General features: G+C 37.2%; 1 protein-coding gene across 2 annotated transcripts in view; it reads right to left on the bottom strand.

Moving 5' to 3' along the window:
- Nucleotides 1-20,999, bottom strand: part of JAKMIP2 (janus kinase and microtubule interacting protein 2) — a 176,569-nt gene extending 155,570 nt beyond the window's left edge. The window contains exon 1 of one of the 2 annotated variants that reach the window (XM_004420005.3): nt 20,744-20,999. The gene's annotated coding sequence lies outside the window, so the exon portion shown is untranslated. The remainder of the gene's footprint in view (nt 1-20,743) is intronic. The other variant, XM_087429595.1, reaches the window with a different exon arrangement.
- Between the last annotated feature and the right edge of the window lie 6,101 nt (nt 21,000-27,100).

The following is a 27,100-nucleotide window of genomic DNA, read 5'->3' as shown; positions in this document are numbered from 1 at the left end:
TGGGAAGATAAACCCAGTGTATCTCATCAACAAACAGAAACATGGCAGACAGAAGAAGAGTGGGAACGTGCTGGTTAATTTGGGAGTGGCTATGAGGCTGTCTTCTCTTGCTTCCTGCCAAGCTAACACAGTCGAAGGGGAGCCTTTTCCTACTCAGCATTCTCTCCGTATATATTCAGTTCTGCTGTCTCTTGCTGGAGTCAGGTCACTACAGGCTTCTAAACATCCCAGAAGCACTGGAGGGAATTACCTTCAGAATCACTGCTTCCCCTTCATTGCCTTTTGTCTTGAGTCTGGTGCCTCCACAACTGGGAGAATAATTTAGAGGCCTAGAGGAATCTCAAATTCAAATAGGGAGAAGGTAGGTTCTGTCACACAGGAAATAAACAGACTTTATCCACGTATCCATGTCTTTAATACTGTTCCTGGGCTAAAGCAGCAGTTTAGTGAATTGGGCACGTTGAGGTTTAACGAAGTTTTGGTGAGTGGAAAAAATATCATGAGGAAGATACCAAGAGAGTAAGAAAAACTTGGCATGAACACGGAAGGCCATTTAAAAGCAAATAAACAAGAGTTGATTATATTTAATGTTTCTACCATTACATTTTCCTCAATTATGTCAAACAAAGCAAAAATATGGAAAGGTAGAAAAGGAAATAAAATAATGAAAGAGCTACCACACTTAAGTGACTTCTTATCAACCAGTCAGACAATATGGTGGAATAGAAAACACTTAGGCAGAAAGCTCTGACAGTAACCAGCCGTGTGGCCTCAAGAAAGTATGCAACCTTTCTGAGTTTCAGTCTCCTTCCATGGCATATGAGGAATTAATATCAACTTAGAGTAGTTATCAGGTGTAAATGAGATAACATGCAAAACACGCAGCATAGTACATGGCACACAGGATTCACTTGTAAAACAAAGGTTTCCTTCCATTTCTGAGAAAAGGAGGAGGACTGTAAATTCTTCAAGGGCCTTTCAATCTAGATGTGGAGACAAAATGAGAACATTTGAAACAAAGAGAACAATTATGTACTAAACAGAGCAGTAGTGATCACAAGTATGATAGGAATTCAGACAAGGGGAGATCTGAGTGCACTGGACTACTCTGCCAGCGAGAGATTCGTCTAATTGTTGGGTCTTACATACTGAGTGTCCAGGACAAGCAACATAGAGAAGCAAATTGAGGAAAGAAGATATTGAAAGGGGATAGCGGGGGGATGCTGGAGCACAGACACAATAAATGGTAGGGACATTGAATAAAATTAAGCAAAAGTGATAAATGAAACTCTTCAACTGATCTATAATTTATGGAAAGAATAATTCATGCTTGTAACAGATACATTAAAAAATAGCTAGAATGAATAAGAAAGATTACAGTATGAGTTTGCACTGAATAAATAATAGATGACAATAATGGTTTATCAGAATTCATTTTGTAAATTAAGAAAAAGAACCATGAATATAGGCCAATTGGCCATATTTTCCAAAAAAGAGATGACCCCAATATTAATTTGCCTAACTATTAGTAGATAGAACATCAAGAAATGCTGGGTTTTTTCTATCGATGGTGATGATGTAATCACTCTGGTTTGCTTGACCTGATCTTGTGGCTTTTCCTTCAGTATCTTTACAGCTTTAACACTGGCAAGACAGCACTGCTGCTCTTCATGGGGCTTGCCTAAATCCCAGGGTTTTCATTTCCTGCATATAGTTAGGGTTGATAATTATTTTCATTGACATTTAAAAAAAAAAGATCAAGAGAACAATGAAATCATTCAACTTAATTGTTAAAGAATGTGAAGTCTGCCTGCCCCTACCTAGTATCCATCAGAAACTTTCTAAAATGTTCAGGTAAAGGAAACTTTAGAAGTTTTTTTTGGTTTGCTTCTGTTCTTATTAACCAAGTAATATATGTTCATTGGGAAAAACAGGAAATCTTGATCAACAAAATAAAAAAATAAAATTTACCAATATTTCTACCACTTAAACACTTTTTATATTTTTCTTTTTCCTTTAGGTCTTTTTTCCCTATGTATATATGAACATATTTTTAACAGACATACTGTGTTTCTTTTTTTTTTTTTTTTTTTGGTGAGGAAGATTGGCCATGAGCTAACATCAATTGCCAATCTTCCTCTTTTTGCTGAGGAAGATTGGCCCTGAGCTAACATCTGTGCCCACCTTCCTCTACTTCCCATATGGGACGCCCCCACAGCATAGCTTGATGAGTGGTGCATATGTCCGCACAGAGGATCTGAACCTGCGAACTCCAGGCTGCTGAAGTGGTGTGTACAAACTTAACCACTACACCACTGGGCTGGCCCCCAGACACAGTGTTTTTAAATCCACATTTTTACTAAATATATTCTAAACATCTTTCCATGTCATTAAAAAAATTTTTTTTATCTATAACAGTGTTTAAAACATTTAACTGAAAGGGAGAAAATATTTACAAATCATATATCTGAAAAGAGGTTAATATCCAAAATATAAAGACTCATACAACTCAACAGCAAGAAACAATCCGATTACAAAATTGGCAGAGGATCTGAATAGACATTTCTCCAAAGAAGACACAGAGATACATGAAAAGACACAGAGATACATGAAAAGATGCTCAACATGACTAATCGTGAAGGAAATGCAAATCAAAACCACAATGAGACATCACCTTACACCTGTTAGAATGACTGTTATCAAAAAGACAAGATATAACAAATGCTGGCAAGGATGAGGAAAAAGGGGAATCCTTGTGCACTGTTGGTGGGAATGTAAACTGGTGCAGCCACTACAGAAAACTGTATGGAAGTTCCCCCCAAAATTAAAAATAGAACTATCATATGATCCAGCAATTCTACTTCTGGGTATTTATCCGAAGAGAACAAAAACATTAACTCAAAAAGATATATGCACCCCCATGTTCACTGCATTATTTACAATAGCCAAGATATAGAAAATGTCCATTGACAAACGAATGGTTAAAGAAAATGTGATATATATATAGGTACAATAGAATATTATTCAGCTATCAAAAAGAAGGAAATCTTGCCATTTGCAACAACATGGATGGATCTTGAGGGCTTTATGCTAAGTGAAATAACTAGACAGAGAAAGACAAATACCATATGATTTCACTTATATGTGGAATCTAAAAAAAAAAACCAAAAACAAAAAAACCTCCAAGCTCATAGATACAGAGAACAGATTGGTGGTTGCCAGAGGCAAGGGTGGGGGGTTGGCAAAATTGGTGCAGAGAGTCAAAAGGCACAAACTTCAGGTTATAAAATAAATAAGTTATGGGGATATAATGTACAGCATGGTGACTACAGTTAATAACACTGTATTGCATATTTGAAAGTTGCTAAGAGAGTAGATCTTAAAAGTTCTCACCACAAGAAAAAAAACTCTGTAACGATGTATGGTGATGGATGTTAACTAGACTTATTGTGGTGATCATTTTGCAATATATACAAATATCGAATCATTATGTTGTACACCTGAAACTAATATAATGTTGCATGTCAATTATACCTCAATTAAAAACAAAACAAAACAAAAACAGTTTATAACACATTCCCTCTGCAATGTTCTTTCACTATAACTTCATTATATTCCAACCAGTCAAGGCAATTTTATGCAGTTTTACATTTTGTAGTTAGATATTACAAACAAATTAATATGCATTTTTGAGCCTTCTGCAATTCCCTCACCCTTTCTTGGATTCTGATCTAGATATTACAAACAAATTAATATGCATTTTTTTTTTTTTTTTAAGATTTTATTTATTTATTTTTCCCCCAAAGCCCCAGTACATAGTTGTCTGTCATAGCTGCACATCCTTCTAGTTGCTGTATGTGGGATGCGGCCTCAGCATGGCTGGAGGAGTGGTGCCTCGGTGCGCACCCGGGATCCGAACCCGGGCCGCCGGCAGCGGAGAGCACGCACTTAACCGCTAAGCCACGGGGCCGGCCCTAATATGCATTTTTGAGCCTTCTGCAATTCCCTCACCCTTTCTTGGATTCTGATCTATTCCTTAGGGTTGTGTTTCTCCCCTTGTCTCCTTCTCTCTCCCACTTCACTTCCCTCAAGCAGATTGTTGGCTAACGGGAGAAATGAGTAAGGTCCATAAACAATTGTAATCACTACCACAGGCAAATAAAAGGACTTCGGATTTCTGAAGACGATTTCTTCAATTAGTTTGCAAATACACCTACACATCTGAGGGCAAAGGAATTAAGAAAACCTTTCTATATACTTTTACTTTTTTTTTCCTCCTTTCAAGGGGAGCAACAAGACAAGAAAGAAGGTGATATCTTTCATCTCTCTTTTTACAGTTGAAAAAGAAAAGCCAAGAATGGATGGGATGCCTGCTCATGCCATACAGCTAGCTGGTAGCTGAACAAAGATTAAACCCAGGATTTCTGAATCCGTTTTGGGCTTCCCTACTGTGTCGCACTGGTTCACCCCCAAAAAAATCACAGCTAGGATAAGTGAACTTGGTAGCAAGACAAAGACTGTGGGAAAAAATGCCCGTCAACTCAAGGGATTCTCTAATTATTTTACAACAGCAAAACATGTCCTGAGAAATGGGAGAGAATGAAAAAGATAATCTTGTATCTTTTCATTTGACTTTTTTCTTTCAAGTAGAGCTATATTCAGGGCCGGCCCCATGGCTTAGCGGTTAAGTATGCGCACTCCGCTGCTGGCGGCCCGGGTTCGGATCCCGGGCACGCACCGATGCACCGCATCTCCGGCCATGCTGAGGCAGCATCCCACGTACGGCAACTAGAAGGATGTGCAGCTATGACACACAACTATCTACTGGGTCTTTGGGGGGAAAAAATAAATAAATAAAATCTTTAAAAAAAAAAAAAGTAGAGCTATATTCATACTTTGATTAAAATACCACACATATGGCAAGCTGGCTTCCAACATGGCCTCTAAAAATGGAAATCTAGAAAGTCACTTTCTGAATGTGCAAAAGCAAATATTTTAAGAGTCAGAGAATACTCCTGCCTTGGGGGTCTACTTACCACACATTCATAATATTGAGTGGAAAGAGTCCTTAAATATAAGCTAATGTAACTCCTTAAATAAACTGGAAAACCTTTCAATAATATCTCTGTCAATCAATCATTCACCTTGTAGTTGAACATTAGCAATTATGGATTCAGTGAGCTGAAGCCAAGAAAAAGTAAACCCAATAGCTTTATGCGCTGGACTGACTAATTAGCCCAGCAGCACACCACATTACATGCCTTTTTAGATGTATGGCCTGGATTTAATGACCTGTTTGCTAAACTGAATGGCAACATCACACACACACACGCACACACATACACACACACTTGTACACAGTGAAAGAGAAAAATGACAAAAAGCTAATATTGCTTTATTACCTTTGGAAGCATTTATTATGACAAAGGACTAACAGAAAATGTGATGGACAGTCACAGTCATAAACATATAGTTTCACAGCTAGAAGAGTCCTACTTATAGACAATCTAGCCCAAGACTTTCCTTTTACTTAAACGGAAATAAAGAGTTTAAGAGATTTGCCAGGGTTTTACAAGTTTCTGCCTTAGTGGCATTTGACTAGAGAGAGAGAGAGAGAGAGTTTACAGATTATTTAATACAGAGGTTGGAGTATTGATAACCATAACTCAAAGAAGGAAAAACACCAAAGTGAAGGCAGGCAAATTGGGATCAATACTCTCATTAAATACTCAGTGAACTTTTCCCTCTGGATTTATATTGTTCCTCACTTTCTGGGTTACTTTTTTTTTTTTCTTTTTTTTTAAATTAAATACAGAAAAAACATAATGAAAGAGTCCCTTGACTGTAACTGGAATCAATGTATTTAACATGTTTTCCAATACTTACTGTGCACATGGGCTCATTAGATTCACATAATAGGAAGGGTTCAAACAGGAAAAAAATTTTAGAAAGCCATTCATAATTTTCTCTTCAGGATTTAACAGTCATGCCTTACATCAGTCTTATTGTCTATTTTCTAATACACCCCAAGTGATAAAGCTTCCAGTATGTTCAAATTCAGAGCACAGCAAACCATTTATGCAGCAAAGCGATTTGTCTGTGTGGTTTCGTTTCACTTTATTTTTAAAATCCATATTCTCCTTTATTCTCTGAAAAAGGATGCCATTAGTGGCTTGATTCCATGTCACTGTAACATTCTTTTTTAACTTTAAGGCAAGTTACAACATCCCTCTCCCACTTTCAGGGGAGTAAACTCAATCTTCGTGAATTTACTATTTTTCTTCATTCATGTTCCTTGACTGACGTTCCTAACCAAGTTTTCTTGTATAGATTTTCACTGTTTGATACTCAACTTGTAAACGTTCTTATGTCCTGATAAAGGCCTCCGTGTCTCTTGGCATAATTTTAGTGCCTAAATGCTTACTGCTCACTGTACCTTTGGGACTGAGTCTTATTCACCTTTGTATGTTCCCCCCTCTCTACTCCTTCACACATACACCTAACTTAGAAGAACACATCACAGATGTTAGAATTATTATTAAACTTAATTTTTCTTTGTATTAATATGCGGACCACAAATCTAAAGAATACTCATTTGCATTCGGTTTGAAGACTATATTAAAGTTCTGTTTTAATTAACTAATTTATTTATTTTTCCCCCAAAGCCCCAGTAGATAGTTGTATGTCATAGCTGCACATCCTTCTAGTTGTTGTATGTGGGACACGGCCTCAGCATGGCTGGAGAAGCAGTGCGTCGGTGCACTCCCGGGACCGAACCAGGGCCGCCAGCAGCGGAGCGCGCGCACTTAACCTCTAAGCCACCGGGCCGGCCCTAAAGTTCTGTTTTAATTCAAAATGTTCAAATAGCTTCCTGGTTTCAATTGAACATGTTCACCAGGTGGTGTCATAAAGGAAAAAAAAAAAAACTCTGGTTAGTAATTCACATAAGAAATAAGATATTTGAGGTATCTGAAGATTCATCAATTGAGATGGGTTTGGTCAGACAGTATTAAAATATACAATCTAATGTACAGTATTACAATGTGTAATATACAGCAATAGGAAATACTCACTAAAAAATCACTCACATTCTGTTTTTATTTCTTCAGTAAAGAACAAATACAATTCAGCTTAAATAAGACTCTATATCTTGATGGCAAATGTTAAGGTATTTAGTTTTTTTTGAGGCCATGTCCTTTGCTGGCTGAATGCTAAAGCCATACCATTACAATATTGTCCATGTTTTACTGTTAACTCTTTGTTTATAGACCTGTCTCCCTTACTATTCAATAAGCCTTTTGAGAATAGAGCCCTGATCTTTGTCCCACTTACCCAGTATAAAGACAAACACTTAGGAACCATTCAGTAAACCATTTGTTATCTGGTTGAGCACATCTCTGTCTTAGTTCCTCAACTAAAGAAGTAAGAAGAGGGTACAATAGTACCTACATCAAAAGTGTTATACTTATAAAGTGTTCAGAACTTCACCTGGTACATAGCAGGTGTTAATTCATTGCACAACTCTGGGAGGTGTCATTCACATAGTCCTCCCTGGAGCTGTGCAACTCAAAGTATGAACTGTCATCATCATCATCATCACATCATCATATCATCATCACCACCACCATCATCATTATTATTAGGCCCAAGAACAGAAAGATTTCATCTAAACTACAGAGAGAGCAGCAAAAGTGTAAGCAGGTCCTTCATGTTGGGGATAACTATGTCTACCTCCTGAAGGGCAAATGGTCAGCATTTTGAAGAATTTGTGTAGATTTTTGTCCTCTCATCTAACAACCTTTGTTTGAAGTTTTCAGTAAAAATGAATTATAACTGAGTCACATGGAGTTAAGCTTGGAGTTTTGTCTTATTAATACTGAGTCTAATAACTATTGTGAACTAAAACCACCAGAGGCAGATGAAAATAAAATGATAAATATTCAAGTGAAAATAAGATGATAAATATGCAACTAAAAAATTTTAGTTTTTAAAGAAATTAGATATTTTGGCACACAGAATATCAATTACATCAATTATATCATTGGGTTTTCAAACTATTTTGTGACAGGATCTTTTTCTCAAAACTTTAGGAGGACACCCAAAGGGTACTTTGTGTAGAGAGCCTCAATCCTATCCTCCTAGCCTTTCCCTTCTCTCTATGGCTCATCAGGGACATTGTGGTTGTCTATGGGAACCAGCTTGGAGCCTCCAACCCAGAGACAGCAAAACTTCCACCTTCCAGAAGCCATGAAGAGTCACTCTGGATAGCAAAATATTTGGGTTTGCGGATGATTTACAAATTTTGATGATATAACTTTTTATTTAAAAATATTCACCATGTTTTGCTAATTAAATAAGTGAAATGCATTTTAATAAATTTAGAAAACATAAAAAACTCAATGAAGAAATTTCTCATAAACTTACCACCCAGAATTAATTCCTGTTAATATTTTAATTTATACTATTTTGATCCTTTTAAAAAATGTATATATGTTTGTGTAATTTTTTTCCCTTTTCACAAATTGGGATTAAATTCCCTCCTTAGCTTTTTGACCTCTTTTTATTAACTTAAAAGATGTAGCTTACATATTTTCCTATACCACTAAACCGTTTTCAACAACATACTGTGTAAAGGGCTTCACTGTATTCCACAGTTGGGATAGGTCAGAATTAATCTGTCATAGATAACTGATCTATATATAGAGACAAATAAATCAAGGTTTAATCTTTTCTCACCCAAACTTATTCTTATCAAAACTCCTGCTATTCACTACAAGCAAAAGATTGAAACAAAAAAGTCTTGTTTCATAAATTTAGCACCATGGAAACTATAAGTGCACAGAAATCATATTGTTCATAACAGAAGTTCTGGGATTTCTGCTGCTCAGTCTACTTGGCAGTTGGGGATTTTTCCCAGAAATGAAATTTCTATAAAACTGCTCTCTGAATCTCTTTAAGAAAAGGAAATATTCATAGTTTACAGAATTGTCAAAAACACAGCACAAAATGTTTTCTTGCTTTTTTATCATGAAAAAAGTAGGAAGGAAAACTAGGTAATTTTCTTTTATGAAAATATATTTAAGGACTATTTAAAATTTTGTTTTAGAAAGAGAATCCCAGTTACATTGTACAAATACACATAACTCGTGCATGATCTCCTAATAGGTAGTGAAACATAAAATCTCCAAACAGCCTATTTTAGAACTGGGATTCATTCAGCCCCTTATTTTCTTTCCTCATTGAGGAAACTGTGGTTACGTGGATTTTGTTCTCGAATGTAAATTTTAGCAGAGTGTTGCCAGCTTTCACTTAGAAAGAATTGGATCTTGATTAATATTTAACAATAATAATAACATTAAAAATATATTTGCCTTTCTATTCATTTACTTTAATTTTCAGGAGCACAATCAAGTTGTCATTATAAGAGGGAAGTGGGCTAGCTTATCAGTTAAGAGCAACTTTGGAGTCAGATAAACTTGAGCTCAGAATCTGGTTCCATCAGTTATTAGTTAGATAACCTTGAGTAAGTATTAAATTGCTTTACCTCAATCAACCTTAGTTTAGTTATGTATAAAAGAGGGATATTATTACCTTTTTTAAAGTGTGTTGGTACAAGGTATGAAATGACTTGAGTGCAATGCTTGACATTTAGGCAGGGTAGTAAAACAAACAAAAACCAACACAGCAACAACACCGAACATTAATGTCAAATGTGTTTTGAAAGAAATTTCTTAGACATTTTTAAAATCTGAATTTAGTCCAAAAAGTAGATTGATGTGCCTCCATAATCTCTATTAATGTAAACATTGTTATATTTGGCTCATCAAATGAACGATCTATCTTAGGAGGAGAAAGATAGGATTGAATACCAATTCAAAACCATCCCGGTCAACAGGTGCATTAATAGTTTAGGTCCATTAGCTAGAAGCCATAGTGGTTACTTCCCCAAAACAAAGACTTCTGCTAGGAACTGTGGTGCTATTTATGTATTCCATCCTAAATGTCACATGTGTTAATACTCTACTTAAATGTGGCCCTTTTCCCTTTTAAAAACATAAGTTCCTTTTGGACCAGGGCTAATAATCGGAATCTATGAATGCTTTCTATTTTCAGGACCTTCAATTAGCTTTTGTGGTGTTAGCGATGATGATAATGATACACATATCCTCCCTCCTCCCTGGCCCAAAGCTCTTGGTTTATTTATTTGTTTCTATATACAGACACACACCCATTGATTGTATGTGAAAGAAAGGACTTGATGAGGATAACCGGAAGGCCTAGGTTACTTTAGTGCCTGAGTTAGGACTTACAGGCCAGGTCAGATCACGTCACAATTCTTTGGCCCTGACTTGCATCACTTATGGATCATTTGGTTGTTTGGGGCAGCATCTTATAGAACAAAAAAATTCTGAAGTAGAGAAATCTGGATTGAAGTCCTATACTTATCGCTTAGTGGTTAGGTGATGCTGAACACAGGTAGACAGTCTGAACTTTACCCTAAGGATGATTATAAATAATATCACATAACATAATGTAATGTAATAGAATACCATATACCATAATATATATCTCCTCTACCTATATACTTGTGAGAACTTAAAGTATCCAAAGTTCTCTGTAACTTGTAAAATGAAGTATTAAATACGTATTAATTGTGGAAAAATCTTTAACTTACTAATTATGAAAGAGATAAAATAAATAATTGATAGTGCATAAGAGGAAACACTTGAAGCTGCAAATTATCCTGTTGAAATGTCATTGTGATTGCCCAAAAACCAGATCAACAGCATTATATTTCACACGCATAGTTCATTTTTATCAAATGCGTATCGGCTGGGTTATTCTTTACATTCATTTCAGCTTCTATATTAATAAAAACTGAATGTTTCCCTGAAGAACAAAACCTCTGCTTAACAGGGAAATAACATGGCACACTGGATGAAAACGGGCTAAACAGGGGTCAAAAGCCCAACTGTCTCAAGGGCCAAAGAGTCAATGCAAATCAATTGGGGGGGGCAGGGGGCTTGGAGGTCTATGTAGCACACGCTGTCGAGCACAAGACCCACCCAGAGGAATACCCATTATTCAACTCCAGATGTGTTTGCCATGAGGAGATGGGCCCAGTGAGGCCAGATCTTCTTATTTTCTAAGAGAAGACAGATACTCAGATGTTTTTTCAAATGTCAAAATTATAAAATTTTGGATAAAAGTGTATTTTTAAAAATATTGCTGCTAGAAACATATACTGTTGTTTACAAACACTTTACACATGTTTACAAATGCTTCCCTGAGCTGGTCCAGTCCACAGGCTCCAGTTTTTAACCACTGTGCTATAAAATTAGATTTTACTGCAGTCTCAGCTCTAAACTCATAATTGAATGGCTTTGCCTAAGAAATTTAACCGAAGCTTCATTTTCCTCTTGCAAAATGGGAAGAACAATGCCTCTGTTGTGAGAACTGCGAAAATGGACACAGGTGAAAACAGTGTAATACATAATAGGTGCTCAAAGAATTTAGCTCTTTTTTTCTGGATAACTTTGAAAAAGTAAATCATTCTGTTTTCTTCCTTTTATATTTGTTATAATCAGAATGTGTTAGATATCCTTGTTATTAAAAGGGTCTGGACTATCTCATTTGCTGTGGGAATAAATTACTTTACTTGAATTATAAAGAAAATTTGAAACTATGGATGTCCCCAATTCTTCTAAGGAATAGAAATGTGTCAGCAGCAAGTTTGAAAAATTTTTCAGACTGACCCGAGGGAGAGTGCGTCTTTGTAAAACGACTGCCCCTGAACAAAACGCTTTTCCACTACTTCATCAGCTACGCTCTGTCGTGAAGATCCTTTCGTTAGGCAAACAACACTTGAGGACATCAAGAATGTGGTCAGGGATGGCACCACGTGAACTGAGAAGAGATCGATTCTGCTTAGATTACAGTGGACTATACAGCCAAAGATCAATGTTTCAAAGCAAGAGGATTATATAAAATAAATTTAGACACTTAATGTTTTCAAACGATACAAATGTTAGTGAAAGTTCAGTAAGCAAATGACTAGAAATATTAATCCTGTCTCTTTACTATCTTCCAGGGGCCTTAACTAAGCCATTTAGGTTTGACTTCAAAAACTGTAAATGGAGTGAAACGAGAAAAATTAAAATCATATACCACAGTTAAAAGAGACTGGACAATACGTGTAGTCAAACCTGTCCAGATAAGAGCATTAGGATGAATCGGGCATGTTGAGCAGGCATTTAGAGACTAGGCTCTTTTAAATCTATAGAGGATAAAAACCCGAAGGTCGCCCCCATGGTGGAAGAATCATTTCCCTTGTTGCAGGCTGATATTTTCCTTTCTCTTGTTTCAGAGCATAGCACTGCACCCTGTGGAGCCTACAATGTGGACAATCTAGCGAAGAAGAGAGGAAGATGGCTAAAATGTCCCTTCTAAGTAAAATTAACTAGGGGTAAGGGGTTCCTTGTTACTTTATTTTTAAAAAGCTAGGGTTTATTTTTAACGATTGCTAATGTTTTAGGCATCTGGCTCAAAATACTATAAATTCTAAATTTTGTAGATGCCTTTATTAAACAAGGTGCTTTAAAAGTAAAAGTCATAATTCAAATGTTTTCCTTAATACATCAAAAAAATCATATAGTCTCTAAAATACAAAATCCATTTTATGGTTAATTAACTACTGCTTAAATTTCTCCTTGAGAGACTCAGGAGACAAAGACTGAGCCAGTGGAGTAGGAGTAATTCCTTCCTCTGGGTCTAGGCAACAAGAGCGGAGCAGACAATGGAGAAACCCCAGTAATTCCAGAGTACCCAGTTTCATAATCTGATTTATCTAGAAAATTCATAAGAAAACAATTTGGGGATCTATAATATATATCTTCAAAACACCTAAGTCCCCCTCTCTGTCTTGTCAGTGCCAATTAGCAGAATTAGCATCTTGTGAATTCTCATGTGAATTCAGTGTTGATTTTTAATATAAACTCTCCAGATTCGTTATTGTTACATAAAAAACTATTGTTGATTGTCTTGCCATTCTTTTAACGGCATGTTGGTAGAATGACAGGATATCCTAGATTTTACAGAATGGTACTCATTTAAAATATTCTGTCTAGTTGTTTTCATCAGTATTCTTGCATTTAACAAAACAATTTCTGTTTAGGAAGATGTCTTCAAATTAGGTATATCTGACCTATGAATAGTGTACAGGCCTTAAATATGGATCAGTAATGACTATGGAGTAAATACTCAGCTTGTTTTTGGAAGGTACCTCTCTCCACAAAATGCTGCACAAGAAATAGCCAGATAAGGAATGTGGGTGAGAAACATTTGCTTGGTTTACATTTTCATTGTGGTTATACTGGGTAGCATTTTCCAGGGGAACATTTCCAGTTTGGAACAGAAAGCATGATGAAAATATCACCCTCTTTTCATAAGCACATGCTCATAAGGCTTTTTTAGAGTCATAATGATCTCAGCAAAATTTCCTTCTTGAAAATAATACCAATGAATTGTTTTCTGACCACATAGTGTCAACTAAACTTAGTCAGATTTCGTTTTCTATGTATATTTTAACTGCAGTTGGATTCCAGAGTTTCAAGCATTGCAGTAAACAATCTTGATTTAGACGTCAAACAAAGAAAGGGAACAAAGACTTTTTCCTCACACTCAAGTTTCAGTGTATCAGCAGGTTAGGCACCTACAGAGAGGCTGTTCCCAATGGTTTGAAGATATTTCGCTGTATTTGCCATGTATATCCCTCCCTTCCAAGTCACTCTTCTTATATTTGATTTCAAAACTTTCATGAAAGCAAGAAGCTGCCTTAATTTACCTTTTGAGTAGGGTTATTGCCTCCATTTCTGTTTCAGCTTAATTTTTGGATATAGATATGAAGGAATGTTTTATTTATGATTAGTGAATTTAGTAAGAATGGATTTCTAGACTAGCAAGATAGCTATGAGTGTGTACCATGTAATTTGATGCTAATAATAATTAAATTACTAATTTGTTTTAATAAATTACAGTGAATTCAAAGATATTCCTTTCATGGTGTCACTATTCCTGACTTGCAATTCACTTTTTAAAGGGACTAAAAGGAAGCCACAGAAATGTTCACAGCTTTTCTTATTTATGTCATAGCACACAGTGAACAATTTTTAATGATGGATTTTATTTATTTATTTATTTTTTGTGAGGAATATTAGCCCTGAGCTAACATCTGATGCCAATCTTCCTCTTTTTTTTGCTGAGGAAGATTGGCCCTGGGCTAACATCCGTGCCCATCTTCCTCTACTTCATATGTGGGACGCCACCACAGCATGGCTTAACAAGTGGTGTGTTGGTGCATGCCCGGGATCCGAACCTGCGAACCCCGGGCTGCCAAAGTGGAGCGCACGCACTTAACTGCTACGCCACCAGGCCAGCTCCAATGATGGATTTTTAAGTGTTGTGATTTGTTACCTTTAAGAATTTGGTCTTCTTTTATGAAAGTCTTAAAATCCTGAGAATATCATTATAAGAATATAATCCATTTTGTTTTTACAGCCAAAATAAAAGGATGAGAATCACAGTCCGAAGAACTACTAATGGAAAGCTCTTCTACAATCTTAGACCAGAGGTCCTTCCGGGGACCATTCGTTCGTTCATTCATTCAGTCACCCAGTATTTATGGAGCACATATGTTGTGCCAAGGCATTCGTTATTAATTAACAGTTCCCTTTTCTCCTCTCATAGAGTTTACAATCTAGTGAAGGGTAGGGAAAATCAAGTAAGCAAATAAATAGCTCTATAACTGCAACTTTATGATAAATGCTATGAAGAAAACACACAGGGTACAGAGGGTAACAGTGGGCATATACTTAAGGAAACCTCTCCAAGGAGTTATATTTAAAGCTCAAACTTAAAGTATAAGAAGAATCCAACCTTTATATTTTAAAAAAAGGAAGAGTCAGATGACTAGGGTTTCATTTTAAAACTATATACAGGTTTAAGGAATATACAGATGCCAAAAATATATCTTAGTTCAGTCTGAGAAGTCATGTTGTTTAAAAATGTTTTCAAAAAGGATTTGAGAGGCCAACCTGGTGGCATAGTGGTTAAGTTTACACACTCCGCCTCAGCAGCCCAGGGTTTGCAGGTTCGGATCCCGGGCACAGACCTACACACCGCTCATTAAGCCATGCTGTGGCAGCGTCCCACATACCAAATAGAGGAAGATTGGCACAGATGTTAGCTCAGCGAAAGTCTTCCTCATCAAAGAAAAAAAAAAAAAGGATTTGAGTTGGTCACAGAGGTTAAGACTGCAAGATGCCACTACCACACCAAGGAAAAATAACAGAATCTGAAAGAGATTTGTATTTGTTTTTTAATTGCTCCTTATGCATGCACCAGGTGAAATTCCTAGGGATTCAAATAGGGATTTCACTGACTTGGGCTTAAAGCTCATTCATTATCAGGAGACAAGAGATGACTGAGGTTAATTTAATACCCATTGTGAGAGGCAGTGGCAGGTCAGGGTAACAGATCTCATATTTCCTGAAAATAACGCTTGACTCACAGCTGCTGTAAATCAAGCAGAATCTACCTGTATCATGAGAAATATTTAAAAGCAAAGTATAAAGCCCCTCAAGTGGGGGAAAAACAACTTGAATCACCAAGAAAAATGCACACAGAGATTAAAATTTTTGGAGAGACATATTTCATTGACATGGAAAAATGGCTACCTTATATAAAGAAAAAGAAGCACAACACAATGCTTAAAGTATGGTCCCATTTAAGAAACTGTGTGTCAGAGTGTGTTTATATTGGCATACAGAAAAAAAATCTAGAAGAAAATATTCCAAAATGCTAAGAGTAATTATTTCTTGATGATAGGCTTATGGGTGATTTTCTTTGTATACATTTCTGTACTATCTTTTTTCTTTTTCTCACAATGAGGATGTATTTTTCAAAAGTGAAAAAACCTTTAAAATATAAAATTTAATTGCATCGGTGAATATTGATTTAAAGCAGAATGTCTTTAGTGTGACAGATCTCACTTGTACTGCAAGATAACTAATTATAAAGGATACTTCCCAAATGTGGAATGACAGTTCAGATGGCATGATTTGCTCTTTGGCCAGCGCTGAATTATGAGAGTCAGACAAAGTATGTGCCTAGGGCATCAGCAAAGAAGAGGAGACACCCTCAAATTAGAATATTTTGAAGAAAAGTATTTGATTTTTGATAGTTCAGAAAAGTGTAAGAATATTTGTCCAGGGAAAATATCATAAAAATGTTGAACTTATGTACACTTATTTATGATTTAATATCATTTTCATTTTTAAGAACATGTAGGTGGAGAGATGCTTAGGACATTAAGGTAGGAGGTACGGCTAACTTTTTTCAAGGTCCAGGACCTATAGGAATCTTAATTTGGTCCTAAGCACAGAAAAAATTTATGTTACCTCCCAACCTGCATGTCATTAAAAATAAAAAACAATACTTAGCCATAAAATAAGTGCACATCAGTCCAAGAAAGTCCTGATTTTTCCCCAGACAAACGCTTCTATGCTTTTCTGAAATAGCAAGAATCCCATATTTTCTCCAAAATAATTTTTGTGTGCACCATTTTTTTTTGCCTGATACCCTAAGCATACACTTACTCTATCTGGCAATTCAATATGACCAAAAAGCAAATCATGGCATCTGAAATATCCAAAAATTCAAATAAAAATGAGCCACACAACGCAGATTTACTGTATGTGATATTTTAAAATTCAAATCAGTGAGATAATTTGTTAAATTTTCCAATACAGCAGATTTGGGCTCATGAGATTCAGAATCCAGGCCTGGTTAGATCATTTACCAAACCTAAACTTGGATAAGTCTAACCTCTCTAAGCCTGTTTCCACATATTTAAAATAATTATGATGATACTAGCTTTACTGGCATGATAGAAATTTGAGGAATATAAGATGAAAAGTAAAGAATGTAAAATGACTTTGAGAACTACAAAAGATTATATTAATATAAGGTGTAACGATAGTACAAATTACAACTATATTGTTTCCATCATTACTATCTCACGTGTGTATACTTTACATCCCCCAAGGAAATTCTATGTCGCTTGCATATGCAAATTGTGCTAGTCATATAAGAGCTCTACAAATAGTTATTTTTCAATTGACTAATTCATCTTATTTGAAAACACGTTTTCACTTGGTAAAATAATATAGTTGGGATGTGCAAACAGGGGGAATTGCAAATGACCTCTCAGAGTAACCCAAGTATAAATCTAGTTTATTTATTTCAGTGAAAACCAACTGTTGAGTTATTTATGTCAAAACTTCCATGACAAATCTGGTTTTCTTTTAGGTTCCAACCATGGAAAGCAAAGCATTAATCGTTTTATGAACCTATGAGAAATGTAGAAAACAGTTTTGACTCTCCAGATATTTTCTAAGTCACCCTGATGGATGAAGCATGTACATAAAATTGAAATATTTTCTGAAGTCACTTGAAGAGATAAGAAACATCCTATCACAAAGTGAGAAATTAGACAATGTGTGTTTTACTCCAATTAAACAAGTTTTACTAAAGTGTAAATACAGGTCCAAATATTTAATATTCCAACAAGAACAACATCTTCAAGTTAGTGTTCGAGAAAAAGGTAATTAATAAAATGTTTGTTGTTAAACGGCAGATTTAAATAATAACTTGTATGTATCTTTCAGACACTTGGTTTTTTCTGATATCACCTTGATGGCTCTTGAATTATTTTGTATCTAGACCCCACTAAACCCCATTTTATCTTCCAAAATTAGCCATACCAAAAGGAATAATTTTAATATGGCTATTAGGCATCACATGCCATGAAGCTGCTGAGAAAGGACTCTTATGAAGAGGCCAGTGTTCAGTTTCCTGCATCCTGACAAGATGACATATAAATTTCTCCAAGCAGACGGTCAATCGATTTCTTTAAAAATATCCAGATTCTGTAATTTAGAAGCCCATTACAAAATGGAGTCTTACTGTTATAGGTTTAGAAGTACCTGATGTTAAACAACTAAATCACACTCTTACATGGACAATTTACTCTAGAAAAAACAAGAGAAGTTTTTGAGAAAGAAATCTAGTCCATCCCAAATAAATGCATGTCTAGGTCATACTTTTGGAAGTTTTGATGAAAGAGGAATGCACTGCCTTATCTGGTTACCCAGTTCACAACTCAAATTTGCTATCAGGAAGTTCCACATTTTGTTTCTAATCTTCATTCTTCCTAATGAAGTTGAAGTCTACTGACCATATTTTAGGTTCCAACAAATAGCAATAAGCAATGCCCTATGTAAAAACTCTCAGCTCTTCTGAAGCAAATGATTGTCATCTCCCGGTTTTCTCTTCTCCAAATGAAATAATCCTAGTTTCCTTATCTTTTCTTAGAGAGTTCAATCTGTGGTCCTGTAAACATACTTCACTTTTCTGTGGCCCCTCAGCACAGGCCATATAATCGTCTCAAGTTGTGGGATCAAAAACTAGACCTGTATTCCCATCAGGGTCTAACTACATAGCTGAAACATGCTACTGATAGTTCTATGCCCATGGCCTACAGTGATTTGCCTCTGCTCAAACTGTATCAACTTCATCTATAAAACCACATCCCAATGAAAACTCAACACAAAGGAAATAATACAAAGCCCCAAGATATCTGTTTTCATTGCATGAAACAGGGTCAACTACAATGTGTCTTAATTTTTTAAAGCTTACTGTAGATGGATCTGAAATTTTAATTTTTGGAAGTCAAAAGTTAACATTAAAAGATTTAAGATGCAGTGTATTATAAAAATTTTGATATGGCATACAAGCCCAGTAACTCTTTCCTTGCTCTACTTTATGTAGTTGTTATAATTAGGCAAACGGTAGCATGACTTTACAGAGTTGTGAATCTATATAATATATGACATGCCTTGAGCATATTAAATCCATTCTTCCCATTAAGTCGCTGAAAAGCCTCCCCATATATAAACTAAACAGGACATTTATTCTCAGAGAAATTAAACTATAAATCTGATTCAAATACACGCAAAAATTTTAAATGAAGGGGGGCAATGTGTAAAATAAAATGCAAGACTAAAACAAAAAATACTGTTATTTTACATGGTAAAAATTGTTTGCACTGACAATGATATTGTTATAGAAAAGATAGATAATACTAGTGCGTATGATGAATATAATATTATTAACACACTTTTACCTGCACGGATTTTTCTGGCTTTAATTCAGTGAAATCCATTACCCTGGGTGGTAACAGAGCCCTGTACCCTACTCATCTCAGGCATCTTTAGTCTCCGGAGCTGCCTGAAAGCCTTGAGATAATAAAAGGTCAAGCAGACCCAGAAAGCATTTGTAAACTACAATAGCCCCCCATTTCAGCTACAAGCCACACATTCTTGTGCTAAGCTTTGCTCACTCTCTTGTTTCATTTCATTTCATAAGCAGGCTAATTTGGAAATGGCTAGGGTACTTGGGAACACCTAGATTTTCAAAACAATCCCACTTTCCTACTTAACCACCTAAAGAAGTAGACCCCTAATACAACATTTGTGAGAACTGTAAAATGGTGCCTGGATACTGAAGGAATGAACAGCAAATAGCAGCACTATTAAATAAAATGAATGCATTTCACCTTCCAGCTCGTCTGTGCTTCCTGGGACACAAGGCACAAACATGAAAGGGTTGGGGTAGAATTTCAAGAAAACTGATGTGTTTCAACATTCATTTGGCAAAATACTGGACATAATACCACAAGCCACCACCCTTTCCCATCATTGTAAATTCAGGGCTCTCAAATCACCCTCCACACACCCAACCAAAAATAAAGAAAAGGGGCAGGCTATGAATTCGCATCTAGGGCTATGATACAGATTAAATGACAGGCACCTGTCCTAATTGGTCACAAGGAAACTAAGGGACAATAATAAGAAAAAAAACTCACATTAATCCAAATGAAGCCAATGAATAATAATACAAACCAGAAGCACGGTTTCAAAAATATGCAATTACCTCCAAGCATGCAAGGGCATTTATAACCCATAAAAATGACTGCAAAGCACATTCTGCATATAAATATGTTTCATAAATGCATTATAAATGCTAAGTAACATGTGTCTATATGATATGCATATCCATAGGGTATACATTTATATGTTCACAATCAACTCTATGTACTAAAAATGAAACTCTGTATCCGGCAAATGGTTTCTCAACAAGAGTACATTAGGATATGAAATAGAATGCTAAATTCTGGGGCCACCTTTTCTTAGCAATGAAGGAAATAAGCAAAACCACCTTATAATTAGGCCGGGAAGCTTATAAGGCACCAATTGTGTTTTTGAGGAAGGCCCAACCCCATATGTGAGAGCTGCAAATGAAATGATTCCTTTCAACAACACCCATTTCTTAGCTCTTTTTCTACCCAATTCTGTTGCTAAGCTTGTAAGGAAACCAAGTGGCTCAGTCTGCATTCTGAGCCAGTTCAAGATAAAATCAGAACACCAATTTTTTTTTTTTTTTTTTACACAAGCGGATGCCTTCTTACTTCTCTCCCTGGCAACCTTCCTCTCCCTCCATCCCCATCTCTGTCTCCACATCTTTCTATCCTGGAGTCATTGTTCAAGTGCAGGCCACAAATGTATACACAGGTCATTTAACAGCCAGCTAAGCCAAGAAGATAGACCCGCTGTCTCCTACTCACCATGCTGAGACCCGGAGAAGCGGCTGAAAGGAGAGAGAGATGCAAACTGAATCCATTTTCCTTGTGACCGAGTCGGATGCAGCCTCCGAACCCAACATCAGCAGCGGCTGCTGGGAATTTTTTTTCCCTCCTTCTCTGGTTGGCGATGGTGCGAATAGGAACCACCCTTCCAGCTCCACTAGAGTATCAGCAGTCGAGGCGGCAGAAGCAGCAGCATCACCACTTGGCCTCCTCCCTCTCGGAGGATGGGGTGAGCTCAGAAGCAGCCAGGAACTTGCAGCAGACACCTCCTCTGGCTCCTCCTCTCCCGCCCCCTCCCCCACGGCCCCACCCCTGCTGCGGTAGAGGCCGCCTGCCCCGGCAGCTGCTGGTTGTCATGGTAATGACCAATGGTAGGCTACCAGACTGAGGGGGAGGGGAGGTGGAGGAAACAAGCTGTGGGGTCGGGAGGGCAGTGAATTTGTGCTGCTGCCCTCTGTGACGCTGTTGGTCTCTTCTACCCCGGATTCTGGGTCTTGAAAAATGGGGCAAGGGTGTATAGGCGTGGGAAGAGATTAAATTTAATCGAAATCTAGACTGAAACATATAAATAGCTTAGCTATTTTTTGCATTTTCTATAGTCTTCCGAGAAAATGTATTAAATTTTCAATCAGAAAAAATAATAGCAAATATGGAGAAAATCATGTCGTGTAATAGGAGATTATTATTACTCCAATTATGTTTGTCCTTTGTAGCATCTTGAACTCAGTGCCACTCAAGGTTGTCAAAAAGCAAAGAGAGTGGCTGGACAGTGCAATAAAATAAGTCTGTTTGATTTCTTGGCACTACTCTCTGCTTGTTCTTCTCAGGTGAGTCACTTGGTTTCACTGTTTTTCCAGCTCTGAAGAGGACCCAGAGGTATTTGGCACTCCCCTGTGGAAAAGGAAGTTGGAACTGAGGAAGCAGAAATTCCTTGAGCAACCACAGTTGTCCGTAGCGCCAGTTGGTGGATAGTTCCAAACGTCTTTAGTGTCAAACTCCCGAAGCGTTCAGTTGCCTGCAGGAAATTCCATGCCATTTTCATGGATGCTCTTGGAGTTCCCAGCCAGTGGTAAGTAGGAAAAAAGGAAGTGAAATCAGCAGTCTTGAGTTCTAGGTAAATTCTGTCTCTCTACTATAAATTATAGATGACACTGGTATTTATCTCATGCAATAGTTGTAAAGACTGAATGAGATAATGCACTAAAAGCCCTTGCGTGTAGTACGCATACAGTAAACGTTTACTATTATTACTAATAGTAGTAGTAGTAGTACATTGTAGCCACTTCTTTAATTTTTTTTTTTTTTTAAAGATTTTATTTATTTTATTTTTTTCCCCCCAAAGCCCCAGTGGATAGTTGATAGTTGTATGTCGTAGCTGCATATCCTTCTAGTTGCTGTATGTGGGACTCGGCCTCAGGATGAACGGAGAAGTGGTGCCTCGATGCGCACCCGGGATCCGAACCCGGGCCACCAGCATCGCAGCGCGCGCACTTAACCACCAAGCCACAGGGCCGGCCCTGTAGCCACTTCTTAATCCAAGGGATTAAGGGAATTGCATGGCAATTTCAGAAAAGGGAAAAAATTAAGGCGAGAAAACAATACCTAATAATTGGGATGAAGATGATGATGGCAAAGACATGGAGGCCCTGAGAAACTAAAAGTTCTCTAAAATGAGACAGTTGAAGATATTCTAAGTCTTAAAGGAGTTAGATAAATTTCTCCAATTCACACAGCTAGTAAATGGTAGGGCCAGAATTGAACCTCTGACTCTTCTCACACTAGCGTTTGCTCTCCTAACCACTTCAGTTTCCTGCCATTCCTCTGTGGAATGGAGATACTCTGTTCTTAACCCATAAGGTTAAGGTTTATAGGTTCAAATGGGATTAGGACAAGTTTCAGAGTCAGACGGCCTGAGGTCCATTTCTGGGGCCGGTATTTACTATAGACATGATTTGGGACACATAATTAACTTCCCTGAACCTATGTTTTTGGAAATAATCATAGAACCTCAGAGAGTCATTGTGAGAATTAAATAGAATGATGTATGTAGAACATTAGAACGATGTCTAGCACATAGTAAGTGTTCCATAAATGTTACCTGTAATTATTTGTTACTCATTCTTAAGTAATTAATATGAAAATGTGAGAGGACTTTTTCCCACATAGGCTCACCCTTGATGCCGGGGCCTGACTCCAACAAAACTGACTTGAAGGTAATTAGGTGGTCAGGGAAAGGGTCGCAGCTCATCCTCAGCCTTGGCATTGCTTCGGGGTCCTCTCCAAGGGAGAGCCTGCATCCTGCTCTGCACAGACAGTGGCCCCTGCCTCCCTGAACAATCACACAGTCCACACACACTTCCACAGCAGTGTCCCCTAAATGCAGTTGTGTGACATAAAGGAATGGGTGTGTTGATCTCGCTTCTTTTTGTATTCTCCATATTTCCTCTTCTGCTGTCTCCACAGAGGTGGTATGTAAGTGAGCAGAGAAGAAAGCTGCAGGTTGTGGAAGCTCAGACGTGTTTAGGTGACAGAATCCTCCCCGCTGGCCTTGTGAAGAAGCATTTCATCTTTAGCACCAAGAGCTGACTTGGTTGGCGGGAGTGATTCTAGTTTTCTCTCCTCCCATCAATGCAAGCGGAATCAATTGGGGGAGAGAAAAGTGTCTGGTGTTCCCTATTTGAACAATTCCCCAATTTAGCCATCCAAATGCTACTCTCCCGTTTTTTTGTCATATCCATGCAGCATTGTTATCATTATTTAATAATAGTTTTCTTTAGATATTTAATTACTTATTATTTATTTTTACTTACTTTAATTATTGGTTATTTACTTTAAAATGAAATTCGTCTCTGGCTTCAGCAGAACATAAATAAAAATAGGCATGGCAAAGAGAGTAGCCCCAGAGAAAGGAACTTAAAGCAAAATTGTACGTATATTTTTAGTAAAACAGATGTTTCAACTTTATTTGTAATGATTTTTAATTTTATAATTTCATTCCTTCTCTCCATTGCCATTCACTCTCTTACCATGCTTTATTTTTCCATACTATTTATCATCTTCTAATATACTATATTATTTATTTGCACTTTAAAATTTTTTATCAGTTTCTCCCCTCTAGAATGTAAACTATAAAAGGGCAGGGATTTTTGTTTGTTTATTTGTTAATAGTACTGACCCATATTAGGTGCTCAATAAATATTTGTTGAATGAATAAACCAGTGAATAAATAAAATATCAACAACTTCTACTTTGAAGCATGGCTATATAAGTTATTATTATAATATTATTTGTCTAGTTATATTATTTTTGATATTTCTCAAAATCAAAAAGATAATTACAATAATTATCTTATTAGCATACATGCACATTAGTATAATGTCTATCTAAAACATATTTTAAAGATACAAAGCTGTTAAAATGGAAATGCTTGTCCATGCATATTCAAAGTCATCTAGCATATCACCAGTGGTATGCGTGGTGTTCTTTGGGAAATACTGATGTTGTTGTAAGACCGTCTTCTCCAGAAGTACTAACAGTGACCAGACTATCTTCCTCTCCTGGGGCCTTTCCGACTTTGACTTCTGAATTCTATGAGATGTCTGACAAAGTACAGGGTGTGTGTATTGACTCCAAAAGCAGCATTAAATTTTCAGGAGAAACCACAGCATAATGGGAGGAAGCTGCAAAGTGTGGGCTCTGGAGACAGACTGCCTACATTGAGTTCATGCTTCACCATTTGTTTTCTGAGTGACCTTGGGCAAGCTGCTTAATTTCTCTGTGCCTCAGTTTCTTCATCTGTACGACATAAGAGCAGTCCCTACTTCATTGGGTTGTTTTGAGGATCAAAGTTCACGGTGCAAAGAGTTAACAAGTATTTGGTATGTCATAAAGGATAAATAATATTAGCTAATATCATTATTAATATAATTGATAATAACTATGGTTATGCATAGCACATTTTTCTGGCTGTTTCCAAAACACTCAGATCACTCAGGGTTATTCTAAGAACTTGTTTTTATGACTGCAGACCAGCTTTCAGCAGACTATGAGGATTTCTGGAGATGTTTATCTCAGAGATAGGCCAACGTGTGAATTTGCCCCCAAAAAGGGAGGAGCTTAGAAGTGACTGTTGTTTATTTCCTGTCTACTCTATAAGATACTATTAATATATTGTATATTTACAGAGAACATTAAATGTAAGCAGTCAGGATCTTCTCAAGTTCACTAAGAATAAGGATATCATTCTGACCTCAGTGCATGTTCTTTATCAATAGTATCAGTGAGAAAGGATATTAGAAAGAGACCTTTCCCATGAACTCTACACTCCTATGGCCAACCATCTGATGGATGGCTCTTGGCACAGCAGGTGGAAACTTTTGCCTTTGCTCATCCTGTTTCCTCTGGAAATCCATTCCCTGCCCCAGCTTTTCAACCTTCAAGATTTATCCATCACCACCTTTAGAGAGTCTTCACTGATACCAGAATTAGCATTAAAACTGAGGTTTGCATTTTCCCTTGTCACTCATCATGTTGAATGATAAATATTTTTTTCTTTGCCTTTCTCTCCTGTTTGATTGTAAACACTTTGAGGTCAGGGATATACTGTTTATTCATTTATTGATACATTAATCTAACAAATATTTATCGCTAGCTGTTACCGTATACTGTAGTAGGTACCAGGGCTCTAGCTGCGAATAAGATAAAATGAGCACTCTCTTCATGGAGCTTATCATCTAAAAGCAAAGAGAGGCTACATAATTACTTAGAATAAATTACTCTTAGAACTACAGGAAGCTCTGATAGTGTATAAGGGGAGGATATAACTGAGTTTGGGAGCCGAGGGAAGATATTGCTGGAGGCATTGTGGGGAGGGTGTGGGGGCAGGCGGTATTAGACAAAAGGAAGGAAATGTATGCAGGTGCTGAGATGTGGAACAACATGGCATGTTACTCAATTTTTGTTTAAAGCTTGTACCATAGTACCTGTGCACATTATGTGCCACTTACATGTTTGTTAAAAGAATCTGCCTCCCCTTCCCAACACACATAAACACACAACTTCTTTCCTCCATATTTCCCTTCTGTTAACTTATTTGCAGGACTAGAGTTTATTGATATCTGAGGAGCTAACAGGCTGAATGGGATGAGAAAGCATAAAGAGAGGCCAAAAGATTAGTTGTTCTTACGGTAGAAAAAGAAGTGTTATGCTAACAGTGACCACTGCTCCATTACACATTTATTAAGATTTTTTGTTGTTGTTGAGGAAGATTGGCCCTAAGCTAACATCCATTGCCAGTCTTCCTCTTTTCACTGAGGAAGATTAGTCCTGAGCTAACATCTGTGCCCATCTTCCTCCACTTTGTATGTGGGACGCCACCATAGCATAGCTTGACGAGCGGTGCTTAGGTCCGTGCTGGGGATTCGAACCCGTGAACCGCAGGGCCACTGAAGCGGAGCACATGAACTTAACCACTATGCCACCGGGCCAGCCCCTATTAAGTAAGATTTACGTGATAATACAAACCTTTGCTCTGATGTGGAAACGAGAAACAGTTTTTCCCTTTCAGGTCCTGAGCAGTTGTATATCACCCCATGGCAGACAACACATGGGCTCAGGTTACCAGCAAGTCAGGGAGACCAAAGAAATGAGAAAGGTTCCATTTCAATGAGCTTTTCCAAAATTTTGCAATCAGAAAATCTACATATAAGCTAGTTTAATTTCAGTATACATGCAAGTTTTAGTTTTAGTATAGTTTTCACTTTTAGTTATCTAGGGGAGACGCCATAATTTTCATAATTTTTACAGTGCTTAGGAACTCAAAATGTCTTATTCCATGCAGTACGAAGAGTCGAGAACATGGGCCAGGCACTATAATAAGCACATGCATCTCACAGTGAACAAAAGAGAAGTAGTTCCTGTCCTGAGGGAGCTTAGAGTCTAGTGGATGGAGCAGTCAAAGAACAAGAAAACAAATCCCTAAAATAAGAGCAAATTTTCACAAGTGCTATGAAGCAATAAATGACGAAGAGGAAGATAAGGACTGGAGGTGGGGAGAGTGGGAATGACTCGCGGTGGGGGTGACATTTAAACTGAGAAATGAAGTATGGGTTATACCAGTGATGTAAGAGCTAAGAAAAGAGAGTTTCAGATGGAAAGATGAGCTCTGAGGAGAGAAAAGGCCAGGAATGAGAACTATTTTTGAAAGTCAGTACAACTGTATGTGGTGAGCGTGGGGGAAAGTGACATGAGGGGAAGTTGGGAAGGTGGGCAGGAACCAAATTACACGGCACCTTGCAGCCCACTGTCGGGCATATTGGAGTTTTTCTTAAAGGCCAT

The sequence above is a fragment of the Ceratotherium simum genome, chromosome 4 (genome assembly GCF_057802395.1).
Source record: "Ceratotherium simum simum isolate JZ-2026a chromosome 4, ASM5780239v1, whole genome shotgun sequence".
Classification (NCBI taxonomy): Eukaryota; Metazoa; Chordata; class Mammalia; order Perissodactyla; family Rhinocerotidae; genus Ceratotherium; species Ceratotherium simum.
The sequence above is the reverse complement of the archived record's forward strand: the minus strand, read 5'-3'. Positions and strand labels throughout refer to the sequence as shown.